General features: G+C 40.3%; 1 protein-coding gene across 8 annotated transcripts in view; it reads right to left on the bottom strand.

The window, feature by feature from the left end:
- The window catches only part of MRTFB (myocardin related transcription factor B), a 197,518-nt gene that overhangs the window by 139,645 nt on the left and 45,667 nt on the right, over positions 1-12,206 (bottom strand). The window lies entirely within an intron of this gene.

The following is a 12,206-nucleotide window of genomic DNA, read 5'->3' on the forward strand; positions in this document are numbered from 1 at the left end:
CACGCCAGTCAGAGTGGCTAAAATGAACAAAACAGGAGACGACAGACGCTGGAGAGGATGTGGAGAAACGGGAACCCTCTTGCACCGTTGGTGGGAATGCAAACTGGTGCAGCCGCTCTGGAAAACAGTGTGGAGATTCCTCAAAAAATGAAAAATAGACCTACCCTATGACCCAGCAGTAGCACTGCTAGGAATTTACCCAAGGGATACAGGAGTGCTGATGCATAGGGGCACTTGTACCCCAATGTTTACAGCAGCACTCTCAACAATAGCTAAATTATGGAAAGAGCCTAAATGCCCATCAACTGACGAATGGATAAAGAAATTGTGGTTTATATACACAATGGAATACGACGTGGCAATGAGAAAGAACGAAATATGGCCTTTTGTAGCAACATGGATGGAACTCGAGAGTGTTATGCTAAGTGAAATGAGTTATACAGAGAAGGACAGATTTCATGTTTCCACTCCTATGTGGATCCTGAGAAACTTAACAGAAGACCATGGGGGAGGGGAAGAAAAAAAAATGGTTAGAGAGGGAGAGAGCCAAAACGTAAGAGATTCCTAAAAACTGAGAACAAACTGAGGGTTTATGGGGGGTGGGAGGGACAGGTGGGTGGGTGACGGATATTGAGGAGGGCAACTGTTGGGATGAGCACTGGGTGTTGTATGGAAACCAATTTGACAATAAATTTCGTAAAAAAAAAAAAAAAAAAAAAAAAAAAAAAAAAAGCAAGCACAACACAACACTAGTAAGATCAACCTGGGATGTGGCTTCTGCTCTCAAAAACAAACTATTTCATTGTCAGATACTCTACCAGAGACAGAAAACAAAATAAACGAAAAACAAAAACTCAAAAACCAAGAGACCTCTTGTTCATCTATTGATTCACTCCTATCTTTTTTCCTGAATGGAGTCAAGATAACATCAATAATAATCTTGTATTTTAAAAGATGCTGGGCTCTTGGGCTAAGGTAGTCTCAAAACCAATGCTAACATCTGTTCTAAAAAGAGTGAAGTCCAAAGCCGAAACTTTTCCTACTGTACCTTATTGTTCCCAATGACTAACTCACATGAACTATTAGTAAATAAAGTGTGTATTGATTTTATAATCAATGCTATAAGAAAGGAAGTAAAAAATAAAGGAGTCCAAAGAATATCAATATCAAAATTAAGAAGTTTAATATATAACCAACCAAATGCAGACAGAATATTCAAATATACTCAACCAGAAATGATTCAGCAACAGCATAACTGTCATCCCTGCCCTTTAAAGCATCCCTGAATTACAAACATTAGGAAAACACCTGGCAAACAGCCAGGAAAAATAAATTTCTAAATTCAAACAAGATAAAACTTGAATCAAGAAATTCAAAGACAAAGTTAATCACACACACAAATTCCCTACGTTAGAAGCATATTTACTAAGAAGTCCTATGATCAAACAAGTTGAAAATTTCAAATCAAATGCACTTTTGAGAAACAGAATCTTATTTGGGGTTGGGTAAATTCGTGATATCAGCACTAGGTTATTTTGTTATCTATTCTTCCTCCAAAGTTCCTGGTGGCAATTTGTTAAAAACCTAATGTTAGAGTTTAAAATTTATTTAATAATTTAAGAACACACTCTCACCAAGCGCATATAAGAAAATACTTCCTTAATAATATATTGCTGTTTCTGTATTATCTTCTAAATGACACTTCTTAAGGATACGAAGAATTCAGTCAAATCTGTTTACATTTTTATATAAATAACATTCACCTCCCTGTTTTGTAATTAGGGGAAAATTACAGAAAAACATTTTACCCTATTTGTCTATATTCAGGTTTAACAATTACGATAGAACCAGAAAATGAGAGTTTCTATACAAATATTATTTCACAACATATTGCTCTCACTGACTCTTACCATGAATTATTTTGTTTCTGTACGTGTTTTCTAATTTGTGGTTTGATTACTTGAATGCTCTTATATGTAAAAAGACTGTTTAAGTTCTAGACTAAGAGAGTATTTTACTTGAAAGGCACCTTAGATATGATGTCTAGTGAAGTACTTCTCAACCTTCCTCACAATATGATAGTCCCTTGAGGAACTTAAAAAAAAAAAAAGAAAAAGCGAAAAAGGAAAATCCTGGGTGGGTGGGGTACAGGGGAAGGCTCTCCAGAGATTCTGATGTAAGTGGTCTTCAACAGAGTGACTCTAATGTGCAGCCAGGGTTGAGAGTCACTCATCTAGGGGAACACTTTAAAGAGAGAAGAAAGCATTTGCTCAATGAATGGGAAGGGACACCAGGAGGGAATTACTAAAATGAGACTCTAAGTAGGTAGAAGGTGCTGCAAGAAACTGAAGAATCCAATGTGTAACTGCAGCCGGGCAAGAGAGCAAAGTCTTCAAGGATGAACAGGAGTTTGCAGGCACCGATGTTTTCTCAGCAGTCAGAGCACTGCGGCTGGAACAGTTCTCGCCTAAGCAAGCGCACAGCTTGATGGTGCAGGACAGAGAGGGCATGTCGTGGTGACAGGAGGTCAGGCTGGTGTGGCTAGTTAGAGCACAACTGTGAAGCAGTGTGCACCGTAAAGGACAGTGATATGATCCGATTTGTATTTTAAAAAAAAATTTTTTTTTTAACGTTTATTTATTTTTGAGACAGAGAGAGAGCATGAACAGGGGAGGGGCAGAGAGAGAGGGAGACACAGAATCTGAAACAGGCTCCAGGCTCCAGCTGTCAGCAAAGAGCCTGACGCGGGGCTCGAACTCACGGACCTGAGATCATGACCTGAGCCGAAGTCGGAAGCTTAACCGACAGAGCCACCCAGGCGCCCCAATCCGATTTGTATTTTAGAAAGATAATTCTGGCAGAGGCTGCTTACTGATAAAATCTCAGGCTGAAATGGGGAGGAACCAAGTTAAGGCAGTAGAAATGCAGAACAGGGAAGAAGTTCAAAAAACATGTAAGAGGCAAAACGTCCAGGCTTGGTGATGGGCTCATTTGAAAGGTAAAGGAGAATAAAAAGAGTTGAGGGTGGCTGAGATGTCCAGATTCGGGCAGGCAGGAAAGCTGGTGGCGTCATCAAAAGGCAGGGGTGAAGCAGAGCGCTCACGCTGAGAAACACAGGCCTTTAGGAGGGAACCCGGGGGGAAGGGGAAATGGTGTGTCTAAAGAGATAGCTACTGAATTGTAGGCAAATCACTTCACTTCTTGGGGATCCTGTTCCCTTATTTAAAAATGACAGATGAAAAGAAAATGGAAGAATATTTACATTTCTGCTCAGCTTGGCACGAAATCTGTTCTTTGCTTTCCTTAATGTTATCCTAATGACCACTCTGTAGGCCGGCAGTGTTCTCATTTCACAGATGAGAATATCAAAGCTTGGCAATATGAAGCATATCTGAGAGACTAATGTCAACTAGACCAGGATTTCAATTTCAGAGGCCATATTCCTTCCCCAGTAACGTGACGTTTATGTGCCAAAATGCAAATAAATTAGAGCAAATAACTGGGAGACACGCTACTGTTGGGGCGGAGGGAACGGCGAGGATGAGGGAGATGTCGCTGTGAGAAGAGCCACGTGTACAAATCTTTAACAGACATACTGAAGGGGGGTCAGTCTCTTGAGCGTCGGACTTCAGCTGAGGTGGTGATCTCACGGTTCACAAGGTCGAGCCCTGCATTGGGCCCTGCTGTCAGCGCAGAGCCCGCTTGGGATCCTCTGTCTCCCTCTCTCTGCCCCTCCCAGGCTTGCTCGCTGTCTCTCAAAAATAAATAAACATAAAAAAAAAAAAAAAAATACATACCGAGGGCCCAGAACATCAGGCCTTGTGCTGGGCACTGGGGTTCTAGTGACAACCTAGGCATAAGCCCCCTAGCTCCTGGAGGTAAAGACCTTGTCAATCAGGCAATGATACCACAACATTGATACTTAACAGGAGAAAACACAACACGCCTACTTTGTGGCAGATGAAGGAAACACTCTCCTCTTATTGTTCCAGTTTACAGCAAACACTGAGAGTGTAACTGGAATTAACTCCAGACCAGAAGAAAATGAAGTCTAGAGTCGTAGATGTACTGCACATAAATAGGACGTGTTTTTGACATCAGCCTACAACTCTTTCAAATAAACAACCTCTAGGCATGGTTTTTATTTGTAGCAGTTGGATTTTTATGTGTAGCCACTAAACACCTAGCAAAAAGGTACTATAAATATACCAAATACTGACAATACACTGTATAGGAAAAGTTATAGAACTGTTTCCTATGCTTGAAGTGGCTGTGAAAGTTCTACATGAGCCAATGTGATTTATTTTTTGACATGTTTACTATAGATTTGCTTCAACTGACCATAAAACATGGAGCAAACTCCATACTTAACATGCTCCAAGATAATGCATTCTTAAGTACTATAACTAATACTTAAATGAACAGCGTTTCTGAAATATTCATTGCCATCCATTTATAAATAAAAATTTGAATTAGCATAAGTCTAAAACACATGTGGCTTTTAAATTACTATATAAAAAGACATGAAGAGCTAGAAAATATTATTTGTTCTTCAAGCAAAATGACCAAAATTCATGTTTTTTTTTAGTTTGAACAACTTCACTTTCCAAGTTTATTCAAAATGAATGATTCTCAGAGAATAAGAACTGATTGGAAGATTAATTTTAAACTGAGATGATTTCCATATTTAGCAAACACTGGGTTAAAAACAAACTCTAATTTTGTTGAATCATAAATTAGCACTCTGATTTTGTTGAATCATAAATTAGCACGGTAGGTTTACATGCTACAAACTAAATATTTGTAAACAGATTAAACAAATGTTTTATTTAACAGATAAAAAATATACTGGACTCCTACTTCTAGGTTCGGTAAGGCAGAGAGGGAAGGTGGAACAAAAAGGAAGGGGGAGAAAAGAGCACCAAGAAGAGGGAAGTCTCTCTCTCTCTTTTTTTTTTCCTAGCTCTTCACTCCTTGTGATGGTAGGAATCAGTAGAATTTAAACTTAAACACAGATATTTTACTAAATTCAAAGGTATCGCTAACATACGAAAACAAAGCCTGAAGTTTAGTTTACTTGTCTAAGGTATCGGGACTAGTTAAGCACCAGGCGGGGCCGTGAGTCCCCTCATTCATAACCCAGTTCTCTTGCCTGAGGCAACCAGGCAGGTGGTTGTGAGGTGGGTAGGTGGTAAATTGAAAAACTCCGGTAAAAGAGGAGTCATTACCTATAAACACAGAGGACAAACCAATGGTTGCCAGACGGAAGAGGAGTGGGGGGCTAGTCAAAATGGATGGAAGGGCGTGGGAAGGACAGGCTTCCAGTTCTAGAATGAGTAAGTCATGGGGATGAAGGGCACAGAGAGGGAAATATAGTCGACGCTTCTGTGGTGGCGCACTGTGCGGTGACAGGAGAGCTACGCTTGTGGCGCACGGAGAGTTGTACAGAGTACAGACTTGTTGAATCACTACGTCGCACACCTCGAAGTGACGTAACGCTGTGTCTCTACTGAAAAAGAAACTTTTCTAAAGGGTCCTTAAACATGATACGCATAAATCTTCACACATTCTCTTTCAAATCAAAGGGCATATGTGGCCTTTCATTTTGCCAGTCTTCCACCACAGGGTCAAGGACTTCTCTTCGCACATGTATCAGCTGTCTGGCATAAGCCACGACTGTCTACGATTTCAAGTTTCGATTTCTTTAGAGTGGAACCCAAATTTAAAGGATTTGAAGCATAGAATGCTTCCACATTTTTACAACTTTTAACCCAATTTTTTTAGTTTCTCACTCACATCCAATTCAACAGCATTCAGTAACATGACTTTGTGTTTCCAAACATTTAACTTTTTTTGCACTCATATTTCATCAGTTTATATAATATTTAGTTGAACTATATAATTATGATTACTACTGCTATTGTGCTATTGGCATGAACAGCTTTGGGAATAAACACAGCTGACTTGTGGTTAGCATACAACCTAACTAGTGAGAACAGAAATGTATCACCAGACTTTATTGTCACCTCTTACGTCCCAAGACAAACGGACTAGAAAAGGTTGGTAAACCAGCCAACTGGACAAGTAGAGAATGGATAAAGAGAGGTTCTACCGGAAAGAATATTAAAGATTTACGTTGCTACCAAAAGGCAGCTCAAATTGGAAACTTGGGTCTTTTTATGTTTTCTGGAGTCTGTTAATACAAATTACTACTGACATATTATTTCATTACCATCTCACTTTATGCAAAATATGGTCAGACTATACTTTGAGACAAGCATTCAGAGTACATGCCAAATAAAAGTTCATATTCAGAGAATTGTAACAGCACCCTAGCAGCTAGTACCACTATAAATAAGTTTCTAATGCCATAATTAAATATGAAATCTATTCTCCTTGTATCATAGTCCTTCAAAATACTTGTGAATTCTTCTCTGCCTTAAACACACGTTGGCACATATCATCAATCAGCAATTTCAAACATCTGCGAAAATTTTATTAGTTTTACAATGGTTATAGATAAGGAGTCTTTTTTGTTAATTGCGATATAATTCACCTGCCATGAAATTCACTGTTCCAAAGTGGACAGTTCAGTGATTTTTAGTATATTCACAAGGTGTCCAGCCATCACTAATTCTAGAGCATTTTCACCACATTTAAATCCCATGCCCATCAGCAATCACTTCCTTGCCTCCCCTCCCCCAGCCACCACTCATCTACTTTCTGTCTCTAAGGATTTGCCTGTTCTAGACATTTCAGATAAACAGAATGTGTGGACTTTGCGTGTAGTTTCTCTCACTTAACATAATGTTTTCAAGATTCATCCAGGCTGTACCAGGTGTCCACATTCCATTCCTTTTGATGGGTAAATAATATTCCACTATATGAATCTACCATATTTTGTTTATCCTCTCATCAGTGATGGACTTTGAATATTTCCACCTTTTGGCCGTTATGAATAATGTTGCTATGAACACCATGTTCAAGTTTTGTGTGAACATGTTTTCAGTTCTCCTGGGCATATACATAGGAGCGGGAATACCACAGAGTAACTGTGTGCTTAACTATTTGAAGAACTAACTATCCACCTGCTGTCCACAAGTCTGCATGCATCATCTTCCATTCCCACCAACAAAAGAGAATGGTTCCAATTTGTCTAAATCTTTTCTTTCTTTTTCTTTCTTTCTTTCTTTCTTTCTTCCTCTTCTTCTTTTTTTTTTTTTTTGTCACAGTTATCCCAGTGGATATGCAGTGGGATCTCACTGTTGTTTTGATCTGCATTTCCCTAATGACTAATGATATTGAGCATCTTTATGTGTTTTTATTGGCTACGTATGTATCTTCTTTGGAGAAATGCCCATGTAAAAGTTGGGTCATTTGTCTTTTTTACTGTTGAGATGGAACAATTCTGTCACTATGTGTGCTTGAGAAGAGACGTGACACACTGTTGGTGAGAATGTAAAATGATACGGCTACTTTGGAAAGCGGTTTGGTATTTTCTGAAGTGTTAAATGTAATTTTACCCTATGGTCCAGCAATTCCACTCCCAGATGTCTTTTCAAAGGTAAAGGAAAACCTAGATCTGCACAAAGACTTACAAACACATGTTGACAGCAGCATTATTCATAATAGCCCCAAACTGTCAACAATTTAAATGATCATCAACTAGTGAATCAATTAGCAAAAAGTGGTATATCCTAGTGGAATATTATTCAGCAACAAAAAAGAAATATGATACGACATGGATGAAACAAAAAAAAAATTATGCTCACTGAAAGAAGACCACATACGGTATGATTCCATTTATGTGAGATTTCCAGAAAAAGCAAATCTATCTAGGAAGAAAACAATGGTTTTCTGAGGTAGGGGTAGGAATCGGAATTACATGTACATGGGATGGGTGTGAGGCTTCTTTTTGGGGTGATGAACATGTTGTAAAAGTAGAATGCAGTGATGGCTGCCTGGCTCTGTAAATTTTCTAAAAACCACTGAAGTTTACACTTTTAAATAAGTGAAACCTAGGATACAGAAATGACACCTCAGTGATGCTACTTGTGAAAAATAATATCATCTGTAGGTAAATGTTTATAGCAGCATTACTCCTAATTGCCAAAAACTGGAAACTCAAATGTCCTTAGATTCGAATGCAAGAGGAAGCCGTGGTGCATCCATACAAGGGAACACCAGTGGTCAGTAACAGGGCTGATTACTGATACCTGCGACGGTATGGCTGCATCACCAATGCACGCTGCGACGGGAAAGGAAACCATCCTGGAGGGCTTCACTTACCGGGGAAGCCAGTTTTGTGGAAAAGCAAAAGCACCAGCGGCTGCCAGGGGTGGGGCTGATAATACAAGGGAAGCCAAGGAAATGTTGGGGAAATCTATAGAACGGTTATAGATCTTTTTTGAAATTGTTGTCGTGTTTCTTTATTTTGGAGATAAAGAGACAGAGTGTGAGCAGGGGAGGGGCAGAGAGAGAGAAGGAGACGCAGAATCCCAAGCGGGCTCCAGGCTCTGGGCTGTCAGCACGGAGCCCGATGCGGGGCTCGAACCCAGAACTGAGAGATCATGACCTCAGCCAAAGTCGGCGCTTAGCCACCCGAGCCATCCCGGCGCCCCAGAATGGTTACAGATCTTGACTGTGGTGACACGACTCTATATTGGTCAGAAACTAGAAACGTATGCCCAAAGCAGTGACTACTACCACAGGCATATTAAAAATAAAAATTTAAAAATGATATTATAAAAGATTATTTTTAATATAATAATACTGTAATATTTTTCCCATAATAAGAAAGAATGAGAAAGCTCTCCAGGTGACAGTGACAGGGAAAGACGTCAGACAGAAAACTAGAAAAAAAGAAGAACATAAATTTATCCATTTTTGCTAAGATGAAACTCTAGATGCAGACACGAGAAAGCAGTAGAGCGCTTCTCCCCTGTGTGAGTGAGCGGGGGGTGCGACGGAGTGGCTGCTGGCGGAGGGAGAGCAGATTTAGTATCGTGTTACTACCGTCCCCGAACATGTGGACAGATCACTTACGTTTAAAAAGGAACATAACGGGCACCTGCGTGGCTCAGTGGGTTAAGCGTCTGACTTCAGCTCAGCTCATGATTTCATGGTTCATGGGTTCGAGCCCCACATCGGGTTTTGTGCTGAGAGCTCGGAGCCTGGAGCCTGCTTCCGATTCTGTGTCTCCCTCTCTCTCTGCCCCTCCGCTGCTCATGTTCTGTCTCTCCCTGTCTCTCCAAAATAAATCAATGTTGAAAAAAATTATTTTAAAGGAAACATAACCGTTTCATCCTCCAATATACGCATATACTCTCTCTTTGTGTCCTGTGAAATTTGTCTTTTGCATCATCATCTGAGTCAATGATGAAAATATTGAGCTGAACAGAGCTAAGGCAAGCCTTGCAATAAAGTAATAGAAATCTTTCTTAAACTGATGCTAATCCATTACTCCACACCGTTTCAAATGCACGAGTTACAAGAAGGACAACTAAGGGCAAGTTACCTAACCTCCCTAAGCCTCTTTGTAAAATGGCTGTAAATATTATCTCCCCTGAAGGGTGCAAATTACCCTTCAACGTATGTGAGACAATATACGTTGCGTGCTTGGAGCCATGCTTGGCACTGACTGAGTAGGCATTCAGTAATCGCTCCCTGGCTTCATTTTTAGTTACAGCTGTATCCTAGCTGGTATATTCACCTCACTGTCACCAAATTCAGTCCATATTTCACGTGACCTTGTCACATAAGACCTGCATTAGTGAAGGCTTTCTTCTCTCTTTGTTGGGCTGCTTGGGTTCCAGTTCCAGCTCTGGGATTATCTAACTGGTGGGCAAGAACTTTCAAAGCCACAGGATCTTGAGGTATAAATGGAAGTGACAAAAACTTACTGTACAGGATTAAAGGGAGAAGTGGAGATATTAGAGATGTCAGGTGCACAGCAGAGCTGTGAGCACACAGGACGTGGTCAATAAACATCAGCAACTGGCGGTATGATTTTGTCTACCACACTCCTGCTTCCCTAGTGCATGAAGTAACATAAAGAGTATCACAATCCTTATCTGAATTTGGTAAAAACCTCATGCTAAACTTCATTTCTAGCTTGTCATAACTTTCTAATTATACTTCAAACTTCCAAAAAAAGTTTATTCCTACCAACTGTGCAGACACACAAAAATATTCTGATGAATAAATGATAATAGGGTTTTCAAATCTCCCTAACACAGGCTTATGGGCTAGCTCTAAAAGGAACAGAAGTTGAAATCAATATGTATACGTCGTATTGTCTTCTCTGACATTTGGGACTTAACAGGCTTTCCGTTTCTAGAGATCTGGCAGTAGAACACGGCTATATGTATAAACTAAAGTTTTCTGAAAGAAAAGAACAAGCTTATTTTTAAAGAAAAGGCATTGTTCTTACATCACTTCTGAAATCTAGGTACCCAAACTAATCTCAATGGATTACAAGAATCCAAAAGTTGTTTGTCATTTTTTTTTTAAAGTACTATCAGTAAAAGGTCTCTGGGTACCTTTTTATTCCTTGTAACATTGTTACCTCTTAAGTGTTTTCTTAAGGTAGGCAGAGAAGTTCAGGATTTTGAATTTAGTCCTTGAAAGTAATTATTTAGGGTTACAATATCTGTACTGGAAATGACTAACTACTGAAGGGGAAGGCAGCTCAGATTGCCGTGTTCCACAAGCCCTTTGTTTTTCAAGCAACGTTACTTTAATTATTTCCTATAAATACATCATTGTCCTTAAGAAAAATATTTTTCAGATAAAGATTAAAAAAAAATCTTTAATCATCACTTGGAACACAGAACTTGGATCATCACTTGGAAATGACCTCAGCATATTATAAACCTTCTGAAACAGATTTAGTGCATAAAACCCATTTGCCAAATAAAAGTAACTATTACACGGAATTTCATTAAACAAGTTATTTTTAAAAGACTTAAGAGTTTTTATCTTTTATTTGTGGCAACAGAATATTTTTAGAAAATTCTGGGATATGGTAAAAAAAAAAAAAAAAAAAAAAAAAAAAAAAAAGCCAACCGGACAGAAGTGAGTTGTTAGCCAGGGAGGGCTTCTGCTCACCCTCAGCCATCCATCCCCTCTCTGAGGCCACCGTCCCCTCTCTGAGGCCTCCTTTCCAAAAAGAAGCCTCTGGCTGACATGACCATTGTCTGCTGGGCCAAGCTTTCCATTAAACCATTAAGATTTCCTTGTGAATCCCAGAGAGACCTGGATCCGCAAGGATTTATCCCCAGTGGAACTCTGACCATGAGGCAGTGGGCAGTGATGGCCTTTCTGAACGGGCTGGGCAGAAGGGGGGCTGGTGCCGCCGTGACATGCCCCCTTGCCAAGATGGCTCAAGGAAGGTAAAGGCAGTTGCCCCCAGCCGACTTCTCTGAGACAGGCAACGGTGGGCAGACACTCAGGTCAGTGTAACGTTCCAAGTCGCTTTCTTCCCAGCGTATCGCGCCATTAAAGGCTATAAACCTTAGTATGGTCTTTGAAGCTGCAGGCAAGTGGTCTGGGGGCAGGGGGCGGGGGGGTGTCTTGATTTGAAGTGCTAAGGCAAATCCAACAGGTACCGCAGAACAAAACAAAGGACAAATTTCACAGTTTTGAACAACCCAGCCCTATGCGCAACAGCAAAGTACTCAAAGAACATACAGGAAAAACTCTAACAGGAGAAAGTACAGTGGTTACAAACAAATATTTATAGAGAAAAAATGAGAACAACCCATTGCCCATCAGTAGGTTAAATAAATACTGGTACATGCATTTCACTGAAATGTTGGTATAAATGAGGGAAAAAGACGGACCTTGGTATACTCAGAGGGGAAAAAGTCCATGACACAGATTTAAGTGGAAAACTTGGCTCTAGTGAACAGCAAGGATCGCGGATACAGACGACACATGGGAAGACCGGGCGAAGAGACTGGGGCAGGTACAGAGAGGAGCAGGGAGGCTGGCAGGCAAGAGAAGGCAAGGACAGTCTGTGCGAGGCAGGCTAAAGAAAGAGGAAGGTGGTGAGAGGAAGAGAGACGGGGCAAGAGACAGAAGAGAAGACACGGGAGGGCAGACACAGAGACCAACAGACACACAGGGACTTAATCACAATGGTTATTGCTCTGAGCGCCCGATGCAGGAGCCACGGGCCACAGATGTCTGCTTAGACTTAAATT

The sequence above is a fragment of the Panthera onca genome, chromosome E3 (assembly GCF_046562875.1).
Source record: "Panthera onca isolate mPanOnc1 chromosome E3, mPanOnc1 haplotype 2, whole genome shotgun sequence".
Classification (NCBI taxonomy): domain Eukaryota; kingdom Metazoa; phylum Chordata; class Mammalia; order Carnivora; family Felidae; genus Panthera; species Panthera onca.